At 43.3% G+C, this 25,186-nt stretch overlaps 1 pseudogene across 1 annotated transcript in view; it reads left to right on the plus strand.

The window, feature by feature from the left end:
• Window positions 1–25,186, plus strand: part of LOC309550380 — a 75,578-nt pseudogene that overhangs the window by 13,034 nt on the left and 37,358 nt on the right. Inside the window, exon 3 of the transcript in view lies at window positions 1,108–2,217. The product of the transcript in view is annotated as an uncharacterized misc_RNA (transcript). The remainder of the gene's footprint in view (window positions 1–1,107; window positions 2,218–25,186) is intronic.

Genomic DNA, 25,186 nt, shown 5'->3' on the forward strand with positions numbered 1-25,186 from the left:
TCTTTCAGGCAAGGGGACGCCAGCAAGTGTGTGCCAGGAAGAGGGAACTCAGGAGACTGCAACGTCAGATGCAGTCACTGCAGGACCTTCACCACTGCGGCTGGGACATTAGGCAGGACCTGGAGGACACCAAGAAGAGCCTGAAAGGACACTTCGAGGAAGAATCCAGGCACCTCGTCTTCCGTTCCAAGGTGGAGAATCTTGAGAAAGGTGAGAAATGTAACTCTTTCTTTTTCAGGAAACTTCACTCAGGACACACTCCCATGTCTGAGCTGCGGGACGAGACCGGAACACTCCAGAAGGGGAAGGAGGCTGTGATGCAAGTGGTCAGCGACTACTACACCAACCTCTACTCCCCGAAAGAAACAGATACGGCTTAGGCCGACAGGTTCTTGTCAGGTATCACTAACCAAATTGATCCTGCAGGTATGTCGGCAATCAACGCCCCCTTGGCGCTGGAGGAGCTGCACTCTGCCGTCAGATCCTTTAGGCAGGGCAGGAACCCGGGCTGCGACGGTCTCCCAGCGGAGATCTATGTAGCGCTGTGGGATCTCGTTGGCCCGGACCTGCTCGAGCTGTAAGAGGAGATGGTGGTGGAGGGCACAATGCCTCCGTCGCTGAGGGAGGGGATGATCACGATTTTGTATAAGCGTAAGGGGGAGAGAGGGGATCTGAAAAATTGGCGTCCCATCTCTCTCTTGAACGTGGACTACAAAATCCTCGCCAAGGTTCTGGCCAACAGGCTGAAATCTGTCATCGGACAGATCATCCACCCGGGTCAGACTTGTGGCATTCCTGGTCGCAGGATTGCGGACAGCCTTGCGCTTGTCCGGGACACGGTCCAGTACATTTGAGGCCGCCGTGTGCACGCGGCCCTGGTCAGTCTTGACCAGGAAAAGGCCTTTGACCGTGTCTCCCATGAGTTTATGTGCAGAGCTCTGCGCAGGTTTGGTCTTGGGGACATGTTTTGTTCGTATGTGAATGTGATGTATAATGACATTTGTAGTACAGTGTTGGTGAATAGCTGGAAAACTGACCCTTTCCCTGTTCTCTCTGGGGTCAGACAAGGCTGCCCTCTCTCACCTCTGCTTTTTGTTTGCTGTATAGAGCTAGACGACGTAACGGTGTTCTGTGCTGACCAGCGCTCCATCGACTCGCTCGTCCAGACCTGTGAGGACTTCGGCAAAGCTTCAGGGGCAAAAGTCAACTGCCGGAAGTCAGAGATCATGCTCTTTGGAAAGTGGTTCCTGCCTTCTTCTGCATCCATCCCTTTCAGCATCAAGGCGGACTTCATCAAAATTCTTGGAGTTTGGTTTGGAGCTGAGGGCGCAGCCCTGAAGTCTTGGGAGGAGAGACTGTCCAAGATGAGACAAAAGTTTGGATTATGGAGCCTCAGAGAACTCACCATCGAAGGGAAAACACTGGTACTCTGCAGCGTGATTCTCCCTGTGTTGCAGTACCTCGCCCAGGCTTGGCCCCCCGGTCAACACCTGTAAGGCCATCACCAGGGCGGTGTTTCACTTCATCTGGGGCTCCAAGATGGACAGAGTGAAGCGAGCAGTCATGTTCAAGGAACCCCTCAAGGGCGGTAAGGGAGTGCCCGACATCGCAACGCTACTGGGGGTGTTCTTTGCCTGCAACTGCATCCGCAGAACTTTGGTTGACAGAACTTCGGACTCTGGAGGCAACTCCATGTCCCGTTTTTTTTCCTCCTGCCTCTCTGGAGGTCCCTTGGATGGGACAAATGGGACAGCTCCATCCCCTACAACTGGGACACTCCTTGGTACTACTTGGACACTTTCAAGTTCATCAAGGAGCTGGGGCTGCATGGAGTTAAGCCCGACTTGTGGAAGCCAAAAACTATCTACAAGTTGATCAGAGCATCGGACATTGCTGAGACTGTTCCAGGCCTCCCTTCAGCCACATGCAAAGTGGTCTGGAGGAATGTTTCTTCAAAGGGACTCACCAACCGGCATAAAGATCTGGCGTGGATGGCTGTCCAGGGGGGATTGCCACTCAGGACATTTATGCATGCCAGAAACTTGTGCAGATACAGGCACTGCCCCTTTTGTATCATCCATGAGGAAACGTCATTTCACGTTTTCTGGGAGTGCTCATTTGCACAGAGCCTGTTGAGGGCCTTGGAACCTGAACTTAGAGACTTTGTTCCACAGACTGCCATCACACACTTTGCTGTGCTGAATGGACTTTTTCATGGTACTTTTTCCCAAGAGGACATTGACAACGCCTGGCGGGTGTTGTGTTGCTTTAAGGACGCTTTATGGTGCGCCAGAAAGCGCCTTATCCACCAGCGGGAGAGGATGTCCATTGAGGACTGTCGCAGACTGGTTCACAGTCTGCTCAGAGACTATAACCTGATGGATCTCATGGAGGAAGAGGAGGTCTGAAGATTTCCCCTTCCCCCACTCTCCCTTGTGTGTCTTTGTCCATTCAATAAAGCTTCGGGCCTGTGATTTCATTCCCCTCACCCTACCCCACTCTCCCACCCCCCCATCACACCTGTTGCTTTTTTGAAATGCTATATTATATTGAAACAGTTTGAGTAATGCACGTATAGACAATGTTTTTTAGTTTCATGCTTAAGGGGTATTGCGGCGTCATGCATGATGTGATGGCACGGGGTATCCTTACTCCGCACAACACATCAGGCATCATACCGCAGAATGAATGTATGTGATTGAATGTATTTATTAGTATGACCGGAAATGTATTGTAATGTAGTGTATTTATGTGCTGCGTCGCAGTACAGGGGAGAATGTACCCCGACAAAAGTATTGTTTTTTGAATATCTTTTATGCAAATAAAGATTACATTTTCAACCCCTCCTCCACATTTCTATAAATCCTACTCTTCATTTCGTCCCTCCTTCTCATCTCCATAGCCCTTCATAATCTCCTTCTTGCTCCTCATATCCATAATCCCTCCATCTCATTTACTTCTCCATCCTCATCCCCATAACTCCTCATCCCTATAACCCCTCCTCCTCATCATCTCCATAATCCCTCCTCCACATTTCTATAACTCCTCTTCTTCGTCTCCTCCCTCCTTCTCATCTCCATAACCCTTCATAATCCCCTCCTTGCTCCTCATCTCCAAAATCCCTCCTTCTCATCTCCTTTTTCCTCCTCATCTCCACAACCCCTCCTCCTCATCATCTTTATAACCCCTCCTCCACATTTCTATAACTCCTACTCTTCATTTCCTCCCTCCTTCTCATCTCCATAACCCATCATAATCTCCTCCTTGCTCCTCATATCCATAATCCCCCCTTCTCATTTCCTTATCCCTCCTCATCCCCATAACTTCTCATCCCCATAACCCCTCCTCCTCATCATGTCCATAATCCCTCCTCCACATTTCTATAACTCCTCTCCTTCATCTCCTCCCTCCTTCTTATCTCCATAACCCTTAATAATCTCCTCCTTGCTCCTCATATCCATAATCCCTCCTTCTCATCTCCTCCGTCCTCCTCATCCCCATAACCCCTCCTCCGCCTAATCTCCATAATCCCTCCTCCACATTTCTATAACTCCTACTCTTCATCTCCTCCCTCCTTCTCCTCTCCATAACCATTAATAATCTCCTCCTTGCTCCTCATATCCATAATCCCTCCTTCTCATCTCCTCCGTCCTCCTCATCCCCATAACCCTTCATAATCTCATCCTTGCTCCTCATATCCATAATCCCTCCTTCTCATTTCCTTCTCCTTCGTCATCCCCATAATCCCTCCTCCTCATCATCTCCATAATCCCTCCTCCACATTTCTATAACTCCTCTTCTTCATCTCCTCCCTCCTTCTCATCTCCATAACCCATCATAATCTCCTCCTTGCTCCTCATCTCCAAAATCCCTCCTTCTCATCTCCATAATTCCTTCTTCTTCCTCCTCATCTCCACAACCCTTCCCCCTAATCTTCTCCATAACCCCTCATTTCACATTTCTCTAACTCCTCCTCCTCACCTTCTCCCTCCTTCTCATCTCCATGGCCCCTCAAAATCTCCTCCTTGCTCCTCATCTCCATAATCCCTTCTTCTCTTCTCCTTCTCCTTCCTCATCTCCATAACCCCTCCGCTCCTCCTCATCATCCCCATAACTTCTCTTCATCTCTTCCTTCCTTCTTATTTCCATAACCCCTCCTTGTGCACAAGCAGAGACCTTAGGAAGTTACCAGCTCATATCCTTGGCAGGATCAGCAGGTATGTTGTCAAAATGTCTAACGTCTTATTCACATGGCCGCTTACACCTGTAGTCCATAAATGGGCATTAAAGCGGAGTTCCGGGCACAAAAAAGATTTTTTTTTTTTGTGCCCCTCCGCTAGGTATGCCGCACCTGAAAAGGAATTGGATAGTTATTTTTTTTTTTTTTTGTTTACTCACCTTTTTATTGACGATCGTAAATACTCACCTATGACAGCTTCCTCCTCCAGCGCCGAGGCTCACCCCGTCACTTCCTGCCTCGCGATGATTCCTGGGAGCTAAACGTCATAGCTCCCAGGAATCAATGCGCCGCACCGGCCCCGCTCGTCATTTCCGTGCGGCGCCGCACCGGAAGTGACGAGAGGGGCCGGTGCAGTGCATTCTGGGACATGAAGAAGCGGAAGAAGACAGAGAAGAGGACCGCGCCGGCTTCAGCTGCCCACAACCGAGATGGAAACGCTGTGGAAGAAAATTTCTAAGTAAGTATTTCTTCTAAAAGGTAAGTGCGAACCGGGACAGATCAGAGGCTAGCCATTGTGGAATGTGCTAGCCCTGACTGTCCCGGGGGTATGTTCAAGAAAAAAACGTTTCTCTGCCCGGAACTCTGCTTTAAGCTGCTGAAGAAATTTGACTTTGTCTGGGTTCAGGACACTCACCTGATCCTTCACAACTTTCAGACTGATATGAGTGGCTGTGACCACGCAGCCAATGTATTCCTATAGACATGAATAGGCTGCCTGCATGCAGCACCTTGCAGGCCAAGCTGCCTAAAGACACAGCTCATTCATGGACTACGGGTATGTGACTGGTGTAAATACTTCATTTATGATTTGCTGTAGAGTCTTCAGTAAAAGCATTACTTTTATAGAATGATTCCAGCGTCTACTCTTGCCCACTCTAAAAAGGACCCACATATGCAAATATCCTGACAGTATTCAGATTCTTTTTTTTTTTTTTTCCTATTAAAATCAGGGTTTCTCAAACAGGGTTCCATGGAATCCTAGAGTTCCTCCAGAGGGTGCTAGGGGTTCCTTGTGCCATGAGCAATTTCTGTCCAACTGACACCATGGATCTTTTTAGCTACCTGCAATTCTTCCCAATGACCACAAGTGTAAGGAGCATTCTTCCTCTGACTATCATACTAAATGTATCATGAGTTGTAGATAAAGCCATTTATTTATTTATTTAAAATTAAAAGCAGGGGTTCCCTGAGACCTGAAAGGTATTTTAAGGGTTTCTCTGTGATTAAAAGGTTAAGAAAGGCTGATTTTTAATATAGCATAGTACAAGATTGGCATTCCCAGACGTTGATGTATTACAGTACATTATTGTAGCTAGCTATGACTAAGCACTGAGTTAGGTGCGATACGCATCAGCTGTCTATGTTCCTGTACATCTGCCTTCTGTATGGATTTTATTTATTACAATAAACAGGAGTTGAATCGGAGTGCGGCCGTCCAGACATTTCTTGTTTTCTTATGCTGGTACTTCCTAAATGATTATTTTATTAAAGTGATAGAAACTAGCATTGAGTGGCATGCACCAGGAGGAACCCAGGACCCACTACACCAGCGTAGGATCTGACAATGGGTTAATGGATTTTATCTTAATACCTAATGGCAGTCAGGGTGCCATTGTCTAGCCCGTAGAGGTCTGTGTGTCCCTCCAAGGATATGGCTCCCCAGACCATCACTGACCCACCACCAAACCGGTCATGCTGAATGACGTTACAGGCAGCATAACGTTCTCCATGGCTTCTCTAGACCCTTTCACGTCTGTCACACGTGCTCAGGGTGAACCTGCACTCATCTGTGAAAAGCACAGGCGCCAGTGGCGGACCTGACAATTCTGGTGTTCAATAGGAAATGCCAATTGAGCTCCACGGTCCCAGGCAATAAGCACAGGGCCCACTAGAGAATGTTGGGCCCAAAAGCCACTCTTATGAAGTCTGTTTCTGATTGTTTGGCCAGAGACATTCACACCAGTGGCCTGCTGGAGGTCATTTTGTGGGGCTCTGGCAGTGCTCATCCTATTCCTCCTTGCACAAAAGGAGCTGATACCGGACCTGCTGATGGGTTTTGGAACTTCTACGGCCCTGTCCAGCACTCCTAGGGTAACTGCCTGTCTCCTAGAATCTCCTCCATGCTCTTGAGACTGTGCTGGGATATATATCAAACCTTCTGGCAATGGCACGTATTGATGTGCCATCCTGGAAGATTTGGACTGGCTGTGCAACCTCTATAGGGTCCAGGTATCGCCTCATGCTACCAGTAGTGACACTGACCCTAGCCAAATGCAAAACTAGTAAAAAACAGTCATAAAAGATGAGTAGGGAAAACAATTTGTGTGGCCTCCCCCTGTAAAATCATTCCTGTTTTGTGGGTCATCTAATTTTTGCCCATCTAGTGCACCTGCTGTTAATTTCATTAACACCAAAGCAGCTGAAACTGATTAACAACCCTCTCTGCTACTTAACTGACCAGATCAATTTTCCAGGAGTTTAATTGACTTGATACTATACTCTGATTAAAAAAGTGTTCCTTTTTTTTTTTTTGAGCAGTGTATAACACAGTACATAGTGTCAGAAGAGAACGAGGTAATGTAGAATAGCAGCCACTTCTGGATTTCCATCATCTTTAAAGTTGAACTTTATAAAAACTAGATTGGGGAAAGGTTTAAACTTCTGTGAGATTTTAATTGTGTCTGCACCAAGGTGACTTCTCTTCTTGTCCTGTGGCCAAACAGGAAGAGCCACCAAATCCCTCCCACCAGCTTAAAAATATGTTTTTATTGTTTGCTGTGTCTGGTTTTACACAATTCCTGGTGACCTTATAGGATGTGAGGGGGAAATTTCCCCAATAGGACACAGCTAGCACAGACAAGAATAACCTTTCCCATTTTATTTGAAACTAAAATGTACTATACAATGTCAGGTAAAGTACATGTTATTGGCCCCTGTGCTTCTTGGCTTTTTGGACAAGATCAAGTATACCCTGTAATGTCTGTTCTTATATGTGGCCAGTAGGGGTGCTCCACTGTCATTCTGGCCTTATAGCTGCCTGTATGGTACTCTTACTGGTATGATGGGGGTTCCACGGGATCTTCCCCTGAGGAACAGAAACTGGGATGTCCGCTGGCAGAGGTGAGGCATGGGAGTAATTCCCCGGTGGGGGATTTAGAGGGGCCCAGTGCCTCCTGATTTGAAGGTGCTACCTGGTCTGGCTAGGGGCTGAGAAGGCTGAGAGCAAAGGGCAATGTCAAGCACTCCCTTGGAGTTATCTCCCATGGGTTTCAGAGCAGGACTATGGGTTTTAAAACCCCACTGTGTGAAACAGCACTAGGCCACATCACCAAATACTTTTTGCACCACACCTCATTGGGTAGGCCATTTGGCCGATACAAGTGCAGTTTCTATAACCATGGCCAATGTACCTGCCCTACTACCTTTTTTCACACTTAATTTATTTCCTCTTCATGGTTGTCACCCTGCACTTTTATTTGTGTTTTCTTTTTTAATCAGGCTGGAGGGTTTGGGTCTTTAAGCCTACCTTGAATCTAGGGGGAGGATGTATGGCCATTAGGTTCTGTGACAGTTAGGGGTCAGGCTTGGAGACCAGTAGCTATAGCAGTAGAGAGGCTCCCACCAACCAGCTGGATAAGTATACAAGCAGGTCACCCTGGCGGATGACATAGGATCACCCGAGGTGCGGGGTCTAAGCACTAAGCAGTATTCACCAGAGCACCTTATGGTGGAGATGGGTTTTGCTGCATATTAGTACCGGGTCACTGTCCTCGGGATTGCCCTACCAGGAGCTGAGCAAGCCAGGGTCCAGTAGCAGATATAGTAGGTAGGGATCAAGCAGTAGCATAGTTAAGGAACAAGCCAAAGGTCAATAACGAATGGTTTCAGGTTGGGCTCAAGTGGAAGCATAGTTGAGCTAGCACAGACAAGAATAACCTTTCCCATTTTATTTGAAACTAAAATTTACTATGCAATGTCAGGTAAAGTACATGTTATTGGCCCCTGTGCTTCTTGGCTTTTTGGACAAGATCAAGTATACCCTGTAATGTCTGTTCTTATATGTGGCCAGTAGGGGTGCTCCACTGTCATTCTGGCCTTATAGCTGCCTGTATGGTACCCTTACTGGTATGATGGGGGTTCCACGGGATCTTCCCCTGAGGAACAGAAACTGGGATGTCCACTGGCAGAGGTGAGGCATGGGAGTAATTCCCCGGTGGGGGATTTAGAGGGGCCCAGTGCCTCCTGATTTGAAGGTGCTACTTGGTCTGGCTAGGGGCTGAGAAGGCTGAGAGCAAAGGGCAATGTCAAGCACTCCCTTGGAGTTATCTCCCATGGGTTTCAGAGCAGAGCTATGGGTTTTAAAACCCCACTGTGTGAAACAGCACTAGGCCACATCACCAAATACTTTTTGCACCACACCTCATTGGGTAGGCCTTTTGGCCGATACAAGTGCAGTTTCTATAACCATGGCCAATGTACCTGCCCTACTACCTTTTTTCACACTTAATTTATTTTCTCTTCATGGTTGTCACCCTGCACTTTTATTTGTGTTTTCCTTTTTAATCAGGCTGGAGGGTTTGGGTCTTTAAGCCTACCTTGAATCTAGGGGGAGGATGTATGGCCATTAGGTTCTGTGACAGTCAGGGGTCAGGCTTGGAGACCAGTAGCTATAGCAGTAGAGAGGCTCCCACCAACCAGCTGGATAAGTGTACAAGCAGGTCACCCTGGCGGATGACATAGGATCACCCGAGGTGCGGGGTCTAAGCACTAACCAGTATTCACCAGAGCACCTTATGGTGGAGATGGGTTTTGCTGCATATTAGTACCGGGTCACTGTCCTCAGGATCGCCCTACCAGGAGGTGAGCAAGCCAGGGTCCAGTAGCAGATAGTCAAAGAACAAGCCAAAGGTCAATAACGAATGGTTTCAGGTTGGGATCAAGTGGAAGCGTAGTTGAGTAACAATCCAAAACCTTCTTTGTCTGCCGTAAGCATATTTACTTTAATCTATGCTTACAGTACAATGTTCTGGACTATGTTTTAAAAATGAACACGCATGTCACAGTGCTTTGTATTCATTTTAATTTCAATAAAACTCTATGAACAAAAAAAAAAAAAAAAAGTAGCAATCCAAAGGTCAGTACCGAGTGGTAGTGGAGATAAGGGCAGCTGCAGGTACACAAAGAAGCAAGAACAATAATCTGGCAAACAGGAAGTGCATAGGCATAGCTTAAATAGCCAGGTTATAGGAGAAGCAAGAAGTTAATGGTTCACCAGAACAAGGCACATGTAAAGATTATCCGAGGGATCAGACAGGATACTATCCAGCATCTCAGGTGGCTTAGCATGAAGCAAGTTTTTTTCTGCACTGCACCATGGGTTCATGAATTTAACAAATAGTATGTTATTTGCCCCTTGTAGGTACTTGGAGTCCCACCTAGTATTTGCGTGGACCTTGCTTTGGCTGGGTGAATCATGAATACCCAGTCTTCAAAATGAGTCTTGAACCCAGGGGGTTACAGGGCCAGAGTCTTCTCTCTTTTGAGGATGACCATGCTACACCCTGTGCACTTTTTTGTGTGCTCATATTTATCTATTTTTTTTTTTTTTTGCACCTGGTATTAGTGTTGTGTGTGCTCACTGCACCATAGAGTTAAAAAAAAAAAAGCATATTATCAGTCTCTACCAGCTGTGGAACAAGGGTCAAAATATATATATTAGAAAAACTAAATTGCTTCAGCATTAGCAACTTTATCAATTTTATGGCTCAGATAGAAGTTTTATTTTTCCTTGAAAAACACAAGAAAACATAATAATATGATAATGCTTTTCAGATAACATGTCAACTGGTAAAACTAAAGGCACAGGGGTATTAAAAGAAATATATGACCATTGATTCTGGCAGCAATACTCCATGATAGGCCACCTGTGTCTCTCACTAATCAGGGAGAGGTGAAGCTTGTACGTACACATCCAGATAATACCGCCGCAGCAAAGAGCTTAATGATAAACAGCACCACTGCCGCAGTCTAATGAGGAGGCTTCATGCAGAACGCACAGCGGGCAGAACACCACCATTACTGCAATTGTGATATGCTGCTTTAAGCAGGATATCTATCTGGAACCCCAGCAGTCCTGACCACACAGCGGTTTATTAATGTAAATATGTATGTGTTTATTTCCAGTGGCTTACATGCTCAGAAGCAGCAGGTGTACTGCAAGAGTTATGTCATGTAATTGTATAATTGTTAAGCACTGCTGATCTCCTGCAGTTGAAACATCAAATATACAAAATCGTGTTTTATACTCCATATATATATATATATATTTTTTTTTTTCTTTACTTTATAAGGGAGATAGACACAACTGGTAGTGGCAATGATAAACCATGCACAAGATAGGAACACCCAATAACAGACCAAGCAGGTTTGTTCTGCACTTTTATTTGGTAAGACAGTAAACAAACCCAATTGAATGCAGGAGGGCTTTGTACAGCTAATCAGTAGCACAAAACAAAATAACACTCTGCTTATCCGAGCCACTAACTGAACTGTAGTCCATGCCCGACCAACAGGGTGCCCCCTAATTGCTTCCCTAAAACAAACAGCATATGTACCTTTTTAGCGTTCTGTCAATAGTCAGTCCTTCACCCAGCAGCAGGCTCCCACATAGCACAGACAGTGAGAGAGAGAGATCCTCTAGTCTAATGCCTCGTACATACGCAACGATTATCGGCCGTGAATTTTCGGCCAACGTCCGATCGGCCGTTTTTCGGCTTGTTAGTATGATGCTGCCGACAACCGACTCCGACTTTTTGGCCGAAAAAAATCTGGTGTGCAGGCTATAAAATTTTTGTTGGCCGTCACCACAACGGCCAATTTTCCGTCAGTCAGTACAGATTTCGGCAGACAAAAATCTGATGAGCAAGACTGGGCATGCTCAGAGATGAAAAAACACACGGAAAGTAAACCATCACATGACATCACTTCTGAAGTAGATTTTTGTTGGCCGAGAAAATTTGTGTGCAGTCTAGACGAGCACATTTCAACCAACACAACAACACTGGACAAAAGTCGGCCGATAATCGTTGCGTGTGTACGAGGCTTAAGGCCCCATTCATACGAGTGAATAAGGGCAAATAAACTGCTGAGTTTAGATGCAGCAGAACTTTGGGTTATCGCGGCATATAAATTGGACGGGGACCAGAAACCATCCCTGGACATGAACTATAGGCGTTCAAGTCTGGCCACAGTCTCAAACCACTCGGATGAGCAGTTACATGAAAATTGCACCAGCGCTGGCTATTGATTTGTACAGGGTACAAATCTGGCTGCAGCTGTTCACATAAAATGTGTACATGGGGATAGTTTCTCTGCCAGAAAGAATTTTAGATTCTTGCTGGCAGCTAGCCATGTGATCGAGTCCTAAATTAGCTTAGATGAAAAAAGTCTTGGTTGAGAAGCTACATGCGAAGAGCGGTGGCACGAGCTATTGATTTCTGCACTGCTGCTGGCCACTGCTGTTGACACCCACTGTGTGCATGGAAATAGTTCCTCTGCCAGCATGTAGGTAGGTGTAGTTTATCTTCCCCGCTGTAGAGGGGGATTGAGGTTGAGAGGTGCTTTGTTCCTCTGAAGCCTCCAAAGATGTCATCTGGGGAGCAGCTGCTATCTTGTTGACCTCTGCAGCCATCCTTAGTGATTACAATGATAATAAAAAGCATTTCCCCACTGCTATTGCCGCACGTTTGTGAAGTGCGTAGTGTAGGGACTGGATCCCTGCTGGCTAAGGACAGTGTACTTAGCGCTAGGAAGAGGTTCTAGTTGAGGGGGACAGTGAAGGGACACTGTGAACCCAAGAGAGTTGGGACAAGGACCTCTCTACCTGGTTACTAAAGGCACCTGCCCCGCCACCCCTTTCATCAGATGCTGTTCCAGTAACGCAGCCTACCAAAGTGCCCTTTCAAGTACAAAGACTGTGTAAAAGTACCGCTGGCATAGTAGAGCTGTTATACCCAGGTTGCCTATAATATCGAGACTCCATTGCCATAGTGTTTGGAACTGTATGTAAGCTCCTTGCTGCTGTCTATCACAAGTTAACTGTTACTTCTGCTTTACCAAATGTAGCGTACCCCCTTAACGAACTTGGATACCCCACCTTGCACAGCAAAGCACACCAAATTTTCTCAGGCGCTCCGGAGTCAGAGAACAATCTGTGTCTTTGTTTTTGTTATTTGTTCTGGGTAATAACTTGGATAGGAAAGGGAGGTTATGGGATGCCCATTGTCTTCAACAAAAAACTTCTGGGACAACCCTTCCTATATATAGTCTCTATATACAGCTCCACATCTTCCTCCAGCACTCGCTAGCAGAGCTAAGATGGATCACTGTGAAAAGCTGACAGGCTCTTAGTCAGTTTTTTAGCATTGGCCCATTACAGGCAGAGACCCCAGGAGAAAAAGGAAACAACTTGGATGGGGCTTTGTACAAATAAGTTAGTGGTATAAAAAAAATATACACATCACACATATACCGAATACATCCTAACTACAGATCCCTGTAGCTAACATAATAAGCTGTAGAAACTCAGAGTCCATCACGAAGCACAGGGGACAGTCCTCCACAACGATACCTGCAGAACAGAACAAAACACATTCCTGTCACTAACTTACTATCTCTCTGTACATTCTGCTAACAAGGGGTTATAAGCCTGCAGGCAGAAACAAACAACCAGAGAAGAGAACCCCCTTTTTTTTCTCTGGTAGGTGGAGAACCTACTTGTTGTCAGTCTCTTTTCAAAAGCACACTAGGCCTCACCCGAAGTTCTTTAGTGGGAACAGGACATCCATCTAGAAAAACAGGTCAGGGTATCAGCCTTGCCTAGTCCATGTATGTTACCTGTGAGCTGAACACTTTACATCAGTCCCTTCACAGAAAATATTGAGGATTTAGCAGTCTCCTCAGGTTGCCATCAGCTCCTCTGACAGCGACAGAGTGTCCCGTGGTGGGCTGTCTAGCTTTAATAACCACCCGCCTTGTCTTTGTAGATGGCTCTTCCCAGCTGCTATTCTTGCCGAATGTCCTGGAACCAGGTCCAAGCCTCCTTACTAGGCTTGGACTGCAATGGTTTGGGTACGTACATATATTCTCACACCATGTCATCCTCCCACTGTATCCGAGGGTCTTCAATTACTTCCATGGTGTCTGGGGGGACATAGGGGTAGTCCAGACCACACTCCAGAGCTGTTCCCCACTGCAATTCTTGCTCTAATCTTGAAACCCTTGGCAGTTCCTGAGGCTTGCCTTTCCCAGGGAAAAACTCACTACCCATTGCCTGTACTCAGCAGCTTTGGTCTTGGTGGTAGAGGGTCTGTTTTGAAATTTCCACTTCACTCAGACTGGGATCTGCATGGCTCCTCTGGTTGTTTGTCTTCGCAGGGGAGTCACCAGCCTCAGACTCAACCCTGCCTTTAGCAGTCCCCTCAAGGACCGCTCCGGCCTTCTGTGGCTTCCGCGGCTGTTCCTGGTAGAAACATGATCACAGATCCATACTGTAGATGAGCAGCTTCTGCACGCTCGGCATCAGCTTGGTGCACACTGAAACTTTTGGAACTTGTCAGGACATGCCACTTGGCACCTACTGTGCCCAAGCAACTGGGAGCAGGTGGTAGCAAGCGTTTACTGTGGTTGCCATGAGCAACAGCAAAGTCTCTAACACACACATCTCACTGTTTTTAGCAGAATTAGGACAGTCCTTAACATCAGCCATGGTTGGGAAAAAGATAGAACCCCCTACTGCAGACACCCCCTGGCTTACCCAGATCTCCATGGGCAACAGCGAACATTTTGGTGCACTCTTTACTGTTCTCAGCTGGACATTTCAGCCTACAGTCTCATTTTCCAGCTTCATGCATATCGCTGGACATTTTGTAATCAATGGGCAAGATCACCCGTTGTAGTTGTCACAGATGACAGCACATGATACAGTTCTTACTGAATACCAGGCTTTCAGCACAAGTGTCCATCCCAGCTTCAGTTTGGGGCAACTGGGTATGCACTGCAGTACTGGTTTGAGAAGAAGAACGCATAAAGAAGAACGCATATACGTATGTATGTATGTATGTATGTATGTATGTATGTATGTATACATATATATATATATATATATATATATATATATATATTTATATACGTATATATATGAATATATATATATATATATATATATATATATATATAAAGTAAAACTGCAGGAAAGGGCACTGGGGGGCAATCTAATGTGAATTTATTTTATTTTGCATTGTATCAGTGTGACAGCAACTCCCACTGGTTGCTATGGACAATGGCACTTGGTTTGGGCACATAGTCACAAATAGGCAGAGCACATAAGTCAGTTTCGCCAGTTTTAACCCTCACAGTGGTCCTGAAGCAAAGCGCAGTCCTCTGACTCAATGAACTTTGGTTGCTAAGAGCAACGGCTGTGCAGGTTGTCGTGGGCAATATCCCGGACAAAGCCCCCAAATGTGGCACACCCCCTTCATGGCCACAGATAAATAAGGATCCTCCACCCTGCACAGTCAGGCACATCAAATTTTCACAGGCATTCCAGAGTCAGAGAACAGTCTGTGACTTTGTTTTTATTATTTGTTGACGCAAATTTGGATAGGGATGGAAGTTTATGGGAAGTCCATTGACTTCAACAACAAACTTTAGGGACAACTCTTGCTATATACAGTCTCTATATACAGCTCTACTTCTTCTTCCAGCACTCACTTGCTTGCAGAACTGGATCGCTGTGAAGTTTCCACTATGGAGTATGAATTTTATGTGCAGGGGTTCCAGACCCGGAGCCATCTAGACCCATCATGGCTGTCGCTGAAAGCGGTCAACACTGCTGTACTGCATGTCAGCCAACTCTTTCATCAGATGCTGGTCCAGTAATGTAGCCTTCCAAATTGCCCTCTCAAGTACAAAGATTATGTTAAAGTTCCAACAGTTCTGTGACAGTGGTAGTAAAGTGAATTTTCAAAATATTGCTGAGAGACAGGACATTTATGATTTGAATTGTTCTCTTCTGTCATAAAAGCTCCCTTCTGCCTCTCAGCCATCATGTACACTGAGCCAGGCATTTACGCCCCCTGATCTGTGCCACAGTGCTGTGACTCCCGTACACATGCACGGGAGTGACGTCATCGCGGCCTGGCCATTCAAGCAGCCAAAACCACAGAACCTGGAAGGAAGATGGGGCAAAGATGGAAGCACTGGGGGCCCGCTGGATCTATTACACTGCAACGCTGGAGCGTTTATTTGGCAGATAAGTCTGCCATAATATCCCATGCAAACTAGCACATTATGGCATAATCCTCCTGGGTGCCCCCCCAAAAAAAGTTATGGTGGATTTAAGCACAGCTTTAAGAGTTGTACCCAGGTTGTCTGTAATAATGAGGCTCCATTGCCATAGTGTTTGGAACCGTAAGTGAGCTCCTTGCTACTGTCTTTCATATGTTAATTGTTACTTTTGCTTTCCAAATAATTATTGTACCACCTTCCTTCATCTCTTTTGTTAAAAAAAATAGCAGTTATTTATGATACAGTGCTTAGCAAACTATATATTATCACTTAGAGTTTACATATACATTAGAATAAACAAAAAATATGCTGCAATTGGCATGATTTACAGGTGTATTTTTCAGTGTACAAAATTAAATTTTCTTTTTTTTTTTTTACTGAGGAGTCAATGTACAAAATAGTTTTTACTGGATTATTTTCATTATTTAAAATCTAGAAAAATTAGCAGAGAGTTTTTCTTGGGTAATTTTACCCATAACTGTGGAAATACAATATTTCACATAGTGGAAAAAAAGGTGAGACATTTCATAAATGGCTCCAGTGTATTTATCAATTAGTAAATTATATCTAATTATCATTTGCCAATTTTTCAACAAAGAAATATTTGTTATAGTATGTATAAAACGTTACAGCTAAAAACAGACCCTGTGACACAAAATCGCTAAATCACTCCATAAATGTGTAATGTGTCACAAAACTAGAGACGGGTGCAACCAATGTCACATGAACAATCCCATCGCCAGGAGCACCTTGCAAGCCACAGGAATGTGAAGAGTAGGGCAAAATTTAGATTTTTTATTACCCAAAAATATTAACAAAAACTTGTAGGTTTCAGTAGAATGTTACAATTTAAGCAAAATACATTTAACAGTCAACAGGGAAGGTTAAAGAAAGGCCCACCCGCCAAGAGGCCATATATTTGCGTACTGTTGACATGAAGAGGTTAAGGGTGCAATGACCACAAAAAGAGAACACAGAAATACACACGCATAGATATATATATTTGGAATATAAAATGTAATCAACAAAATAAATTAATGTTTTTAAACTATCCCATTCACAAATGCTGTATGGAGGACACAACATTTAAAAATTCCATTTTAATCAAAATTACATTTAAAAATGTAAATGTTAAAAACACTTTTATTTTAAATTCATGTCTATTTTAAAGTTTCAATAAAACATTTAGGAATTAAATTGTTTAAAAACAAAGGAATTTTTTTTTAAATGAAATATTATGAATTTATATATCAAATCCAAGCACACAATCACATGATAAAAATGCAGGGTGGAAATAGGGATGCTATTGTATATCAATGGAAATTTTGAGCTTTAATCCTCCTTTGCAGTGCTATGAATGTATGGTGAATGTGCATGACAAAGCAGGATTGAGCATGGTGGGGCTACATAATAATCATTGACAAGTCCCAGACAAAATCAATGATTTGCTCTTTCAAAATTGTGCACATTTAAAAGCACTGGCCATATTTTGAAATAATCAACTACAATTTATAGAAATACATTTTTACAACACCTCATATTTATCTCAATATCTCCCAGTTACTAATAACCTAATTTATAAATTAATACTCAGATGAATGTAAATATGTATATTCTCCTCCCATAAATGTATTATATGGAATTAAAGTTGGACTTGGGTATTAACCACCCTCCTTCCCTTTCCTACCCAAATAATCTCTCTCTCTCTCTTTTGAACAATCCTATAAGCCCCTTGTACTTACCTAAACATGCAGCCATGTAGTATACTTGGTCCCATGTCTTCTATCTTCTTTACTGCAGAGAAGTAGGGTCTGTCTATCCAACAGCAGGGTCTTCTCAGGCGCCAGAAAATGTATAGCGTGATAATATCAAAAAGAGGCAACTGCCGGTTGGTGTGGATCTTCAGTTGGCACAACTGGAAGAAGTGTGGGACACAGACTGAGAAGTATAAAAGAGCTCCAGAAGTTTTTTTTTTTAAGCTGATGAACGGGTTTTAGGTAGTGTTATCTTTGCCCAGAGATGGATATTAATACATATTTTTAATATGGTGCCTTAATACAATTGTCTGATGAAATTTTTTAAAAAAAGAAGCTTGCTTGGTCCTTCAACCATGGTGTCATGAGAAACTGTACTTGCCAACAAACAAACTAGGATGTCCACACAGCTTCCTTTTTGTACATTTTTATATTCTTTTTATAACTTCCTTGACTCAGAAGTCTATTACAGTAAATTCAATTGCCTATTGGCCATTACATTTAAAATACAATCTGAAAAAATGACTGGTCAGAGGTAGCTATTATCAGCCTTTGTGCCTATTTATTTGTTTTAAATCATAAATTGTGTTTATTAGGCTTTAACAATCGATCATAGCAAATACAACCGAAATACACATCAGCAGTGAGGTTGCAAGTTACTCATGAAACTATACAAGGCATATTACATCAATCACTCTTAAAGCACAATCCCATATAGTATGCATATCTACAAAACATGCAAAAAGATTAGGTAGCTCTTGCTATAAAGGGTAAAAAAGAAAAGAAATAAAAGGGGGGGGGGGTCTTAGAAGGAAATTCCTCTCTATACCTAGGGGATTAACTGAAGTGAGAGTTAGCCTAGGATCCTATCCAGCACCAGATCCACAGGGACGAGGCAGGGCAATGCCAACCAGTCTCCCAATATCCTGTCAAAGTTGCTTGGGCACCCTCTATGCTGGAAGATCATTTTTTTCAAGTCTGAGCACATAGCCTATACTAAGTACACATTCTTTGTGGGCGGGGGCTTTGTCAGATTTTCACTGTTGAAGGAAATGTCTAGGGACCTGAAGTAAGGTTCTGTTAACCACCACTTTATGGAATTTCATTAGCAGAAGATCATCTAAGATACCTAGAACACTCCTGGTGGGGTCAAGAGGGACTGTAACGTGAAACACTGAATTAATGGTATCAATTACTGCCGCTCAGTAACGGTGCTATTTGGGGCATCGCCATAAAAAAATGGATAAGGTCCACAGCCATAGTGGTACATTTAGCACAGAGAGGGGTTTGTAGGATACCCACGTGCTGCAATTTTAGAGGCATGTAATGAACTCAAACCATAATATACAGTTGTGAGAGCCTCTGAGCAGTGTTAAGGGAGCCATGCAAGACTAGAGCGTTGTTCCAAAGCTTGTCCTCCACTCCAACGGGTCCACATCCTGCTCCCATTTTTATTTGGCATTACATGGGTAGCCCTCTGTGCAAGAAGGTAGCAGTTGGATATAAAACCTTTTGTGTCCAGCACAAAGTGAACATACAGAAACACAGGTGTAGGAGATAGAGACATGTCAGTGGCTAAGCCCTGAGCGTGAATAGCATGCCTGAGCTGGAGTTAGTAAAATTGCATCATGGAACGGAGGTGGAAATTTGCCATTTTGAAAGACCTGCTGCAAGTGGGTGATACCCCAACATTTCCCCATCCCCGCCCAAGGCAGCCTCACCAGTTCTTCATACATAGAGTTATGCCAGAGTGGACCATATTGGGTAAAGTCTGCAATACCCTGCAAAGAACGCACCTTCAACCAGATTTTTTGAATCAGAGAGTACGTGGGATAAAGCCTATTTGAGGAGTTAAAACAGGAGGATTCTAATCCACCAGGTATGTCCTGAGTCTTCATGTGATATCTCATAATGGAGTGTGCAGAGGGGAGCAGTGACCTTGTGGTATTAGGTCTACCCCAGAAGGCCCCAATAAGATGTTGCATGCCAGGTAATATAACCATGGGTTAGGCAATACAAGTTCACTTGATAAAAGGCTCTACTTGGAATTTTTACTTTTCCCACCACTACTCTGCTTCAACATCCAAAACATCCTGTGCAAGTTTTACTTTCAAAAAGACTAACCTTGCTCCTCTAAACCCAACTTGACAGCACTTATACTTGCACTGTGGAAATGTTATATATTCCCTATACCTGGTTCTACCTGGAAATCTGTGTGGAAATGGGGAGGGGGTGTGGAATGCAAGTAGAATCTCCTTGTGGTGCTTCTATTATCCCTACTTCAGGCGAAGGATGGACTTAGGCAAGTTACCCTATCGAAGGTCAGCCAAATGCTAATTAATGCAAACTGTAATCTTTGATGTCCATCTTAATGCTTTTAACTGTGCAGATATGGATGGTGGTGGAATCGGAAGGGGCTAGTGCCCCTCCGGTCGGCGGCTTCAAAGTGGGGGGGGGGACAGGCACAGTGGGCGATGGCTCCTGGACCATATATGATGGATTTGGGATGTGGCCGGTGCTGGGGCCCGGTTTTGGCAGGGCCCTCTTCCCCCCATAAGATGTTCTATTATCATTATGTTGTATGTTAACAATGAAAACTGTACATAATCCTTCTACCCTGAAGTTCTTGTATATCATTGTTGAATATTTCCCTGGTTGGGTACCACTAAGTAATTGACAAAAAGCATTTTTTTTAATGAAATGGGTCATTTTGGATCTCTCCCAGGGTCTTTATTGTTGTTTGGGACCCCAGCATTGAGATTCCATGCACAAAGTGTGACAGGCCGGGTTTTGCCTTATAGCTTAGATACTTATGGCAATAATGTACAAGGCCTTCATCTGTGCTCATGAAAAACCTTCCACAGGGTGAAGGATGAAGAAATACTGTATCTACACTCTTCCCTAACAGTACAGAGGCTATCAGTCACCCAAGCACCAGTCCATGCACTCTGGCTCCAATTAATCAGTCTAGGGAATGTCATTTTGTAATATTTTGCTGGAGGAACCTAAACAGGAGAGGGCATGGGATACTCCAAAACACACGTAGCGATTGAAGGAAAATCTTCTGCTTTAGTCATTGTAGGTGTTAAACAGTCTAATGCTTCACAGCTGGCGATCATGAGGCTAGACTCTTTGGCATCTGGTTACCTTGCCCTGATACGCAACAGCTAGTACCAAGTGCAATCTCCAAAACACTACACAGAGATCAGTGTAGATGTGTCTATGCTCATAAGTCCTAGGACAGCTGCCTCTTTCCAGCCTCCTCAGGACACGGTCCAGTGAGTGAGATGGTCCTGATCCAAACCAGATCCCTTGGCGAGGTTCTGCAATCAGCTTCCAGGAACGTCCAAGCCCTCAGCCCTGACATTGCTGAGGCCTTTTTTTATCACCATTCCAACCCCCTCAAGGCACTCCCATATCCTAAGGGAACTAAAAGCTCAAATGGGAACTAAAATGTAACACCACTGCTAAGAGGCCCAGATACAGCTTTATTCCAATAAAAGTCAGGGGTACAATCCAAAGCATAGCCAACATGTTTTGAGGGTCCAAAAATGCCCCCTTCATCAGGGCTTGATTGAAAACAATGTAAAAGGGCTGCACCTTTAAAGGTCTTACATAATAGACCTTACAGTGAAGTTACTGGCCTAAGATGATACACATAGATGAAACAAATCCTCCTACAAAAGTTGTACCTGTAATCAAAGGCTTTTTCTCAGCTCCAAAGGGCAGCTGAGGCTGCCAATCACCTGCTCTGTGCTAAAGGGGGGGGGGGGGGGGCAAGGCCCTCCTTAGATTGTCAGGTGTCAACATAACCTTTTATAAGTGACTCCTGCAGATGACAGAGGAAGGAGACAGCAGAGAAAAATGACATTAGGTGTTTTGGATTGCGATAAGTACACATTATGGAAGGAGATGATTTTTTCATTTTTTTTTCCCCACAGGTTTATAACCACTTTCATGTTATATCTTCCAGTGTGAAGATATTAAGACATGGATGAGCGAGTTTGGGGTGGAAGAACTTGAGAAGCCTGCACGGAGTACTGACCTCAACCCGATAGAACACCTTTGGGATTAATTAGAGTTGAGACTGTGAACCAGGACTTCTCTCCAACATCAGTACCTGACCATACAAATATGCTTCTGCAAGAATGGTCAAACATTCCCATAGACACACTCCTAAAAGCTGTTATAGCTGCAAAGAGTGGGCCAACTCAATATTGAGCCCTACAGACTAAGAATAGAGTGCCATTAAAGCTCATGTGCGTGTAAAGGCAGGCGTCCCAATGCTTTTGATAATATAGTGTATTTTTTTAATCTACTGATGGTTTTACATGCAGCTTTCACTAAAGTTGACCTATGTTTATAGATTTTTTTTTTTTTTTTTTTTACCATATACTTATTTGGATTGACATGCATTTGACTGATTTACTTTAAAGCGTGATACCTCTTAATGGGTTGCCATAAAATAAGGGGGTTTCTCTTTTAATGTTTCATTGTACAAGTGGAGTGCATTAGATTTTACCCGATCAAATCATTTTATGTGATCCACCAGAGAATCCATAAAATGGTATCATATCAGCTCTCAATTTTCCTAGCTCCAGGCTAAACATGTTTAGCATAGCTACAGCAGTGCTGCTCCTAGCTCTTGACTGCCATGCATTACTATTTATGATTTCCAGGCCGCGTCTTTAAAATCGGTGTGCCAAGGATATGAAATCGTGACACTGCATGTTACATACACACTTTTAAGGTGCAGCAAAAAGTTTTTGGAAATTGTTATGATCAGATCCTGAAGTGGTCAGTAAAAAATTGACTGCAAGGAGGAACCATGGGAGATGGTGAGTTATCAGTGGGCTTTTTTGCATCTTAACAAGTTCTGGACAGGAAGATTTTCCCCCTTAACCACTTTAAGACCAGAAGGATTTGCCCCCTTAATGACCAGGCCCTATTTTGCGATACGGCACTGCGTTACTTTAACGGACATTTGCACGGTCATGCGACGCTGTACCCAAATAAAATTTATGTCCTTTTTTTCCCACAAATATAGCTTTCTTTTGGTGATATTTGATAACCTGTGCTTTATTTTATTTTTTGCGCTATAAACAAAAAAAAAATAGCGACAATTTTGAAAAAGAAAAAAAAAAATATTTTTTACTTTCTGCTATAAAACATTCCCAATAATAAAAATTAAAAAATCGAATTTTTTCATCATTTTAGGCCAATTTGTATCCTGCTACAAATATTTGGTAAAAAAAAAAAAACAAAAAAATCCCAATAAGTGTATATTGATTGGTTTGCGCAAAAGTTATCGCTTCTACAATATAGTGGAAAGATTTATTTCATTTTTATTTATTTATTTACTAGTGATGGCGGCGATAAGCGATTTTTAGCGGGACTGCGACATTGCGTTGGACAGATCGGACCCCTAACTAAAACTTTTGACATTTTTTGGGGGGACCAGTGACATTACTACAGTAATAAACAAGTGAAAGAAAAGGCCAATGCGCTACCAATGGGATATAAGATGAAGGTGGATGTGTGAATGTTAATATATATAGATGAAACACCGAGATAAGCAGCCAATTTAGTAGTGTCACCATGTACTTAGTATAATGGATAAAAGAAGAATTGGCGCTAAATTTCTCAATGGTCAGAACGACAATATCAATAAAATAATATCAAATGTAAAATATTAACGCTGATATCTCAATGAGTGAAGATTCAATATAATAAATAAATGAAAATTCAATGTGTTGGAAATAATATAAATACCAAAATGAATAATAAATGTGTGGAAAATATCCCAAGGTAAACAACGAGTGGCAGAGAATCAGCTGGTATGCATAAAGTGAACAAATTCTTAAAACTTCATCATATCACATAGAACAATATTCTAAATATTGTGTAAAATAGCATCAAATGAATAAAAGACTTGATAAATGTGCAAATATCACAAAAAAGTGCTGATAATATAATGACATAAAAATAAATAGATGAATAGATACATAATGGAATTAATGCATACATAATGCAAAAGGCAGTAAGGTGCTTAGGTGCATAATACAGTTTATAAAAATAATGCACTAGGATAAAGGTGAGTGAATTAATAAGATAATAAGTCCATGTGCAAAAAAAGGTGCTGCAAGCAATTTGCTTAAAAAGAAAAAAATGTGACTCTTGTGATTCTTCTTCAATAATCAAGTGACTCTTGTGATTCTCCAATGTAGTTGGTGGAAACAATGTGTTACCAAAGTGAGCTGATCCTTAACCAAGTGTTATGGCCGCTCACCTCCATTAACACTCATATGAGTGTTTTAGTGATAAGTAGGGATGATCAAACTTTTGAAAAGTTTGGTTTGACCAGAACACCCGAACTTCCCGAAAGTTCGGGTCCGGATTCCAGAACCCCATTGAAATCAATGGGACCCGAACTTCGGTAATCAAAAAACACAATTTTGAAGCACTAAAACCCAATAAATGCCCCTAAAAAGTGCCTAGGGTTCTGGGTCATGCCCCAGGGACTATTAATCACACAAAAAAAAAGTTCTTAAAAATTGTCGTTTTTGATAGAGAGCCAATTATTGAAAAAATTATTGAAAAAAAAATGAGATTTCTTTGGATTTAGTGTCTGTGGGGTCTAAAAAGTGTACCTGTGAAGTTTCAGCTCTGTAGCATGTCCAGAACCAGAAAAATAAGATCATTTGTCTTAGAATTGCAGTAGAGCAGGGATATGGCTCCGCTATTTTCACACCTGGGCGTTTTTTGGGCATTTTTTGGGCGTCTTTGGAGGCAGGCATAACATCTGAACTTCTGTATAGGGGTATATATACACAGACACATATATGTATATATATATATATATATATACACATACACACATATTGACAGGGATGGAGACACTGTGCAGTGCTCGCCAGTTCTCATATAAAGTCCCAAATTGCCCATTTCTTGTATCGTACTAGGGATGGAGACGCTTGCTTTACAGGCGGGTGTCTCACTCAAAGTCCCCATTTGCCTATGGCATCTTTACTAAAGGGATGGGGGTGTGTGTCTCCCAGCTGATCACATTTAGTTTGCACCCCATGGCTTTTTTTGTGCAGCCATGCGTTTTTCGTTGCCAGTCGTGGATTGGAGCAGGTGGGGGAGGATTGGGCGGTCTCCAATCCCATCTGTTTCCAATCCACCTATTAGCAAGCATGTACTTCCCTTTGTGAAGACACTTATACACTCAGGTTGAGCAGTGTTATTTAGTGTTAGGTTCTGCAAGAACGCAGGATGCCTTGTCGCTGGCCTTGCAGCTTCCGCATGCATTTGCAAATATGTGTTAACTAAACTCCTGCTTTTAACTTATTTGTTAGACAGGTTTATTTTGGTTTGTTAGCAGACTGGTGGGTAAGTATTTCAAACTAGGGATCGGCTGTTTTTCACACACCCTCATTTATCCCATCTTGTTTTACATATATGTGTGTGTGTGTATATATACCCCTACGCAGAAGTTCAGATGTTATGCCTGCCTCCAAAGACGTCCACAAAAAAGCCCAATAAACGCCTGCAACAAAAACGGCCAGGTGTGAAAGTAGCGGAGCCCTATCCCTGCTCTACTGCAATTCTAAGACAAATTATCTTTTTTCTATGGCGGTCACCCTGACATGGAAGAGTTTGGTCACCCTGCCATAGCAGTCAGAGTCAGTTTACACTACACTACACTACACTACACTACACTACACTACACTACACTACACTACACTACACTACACTACACTACACTACACTACACTACACTACACTACACTACACTACACTACACTACACTACACTACACTACACTACCCACTTAAGCCCCGGA

Source organism: Pelophylax lessonae (genome assembly GCF_965119305.1).
Source record: "Pelophylax lessonae genome assembly, chromosome: 3".
Classification (NCBI taxonomy): Eukaryota; Metazoa; Chordata; class Amphibia; order Anura; family Ranidae; genus Pelophylax; species Pelophylax lessonae.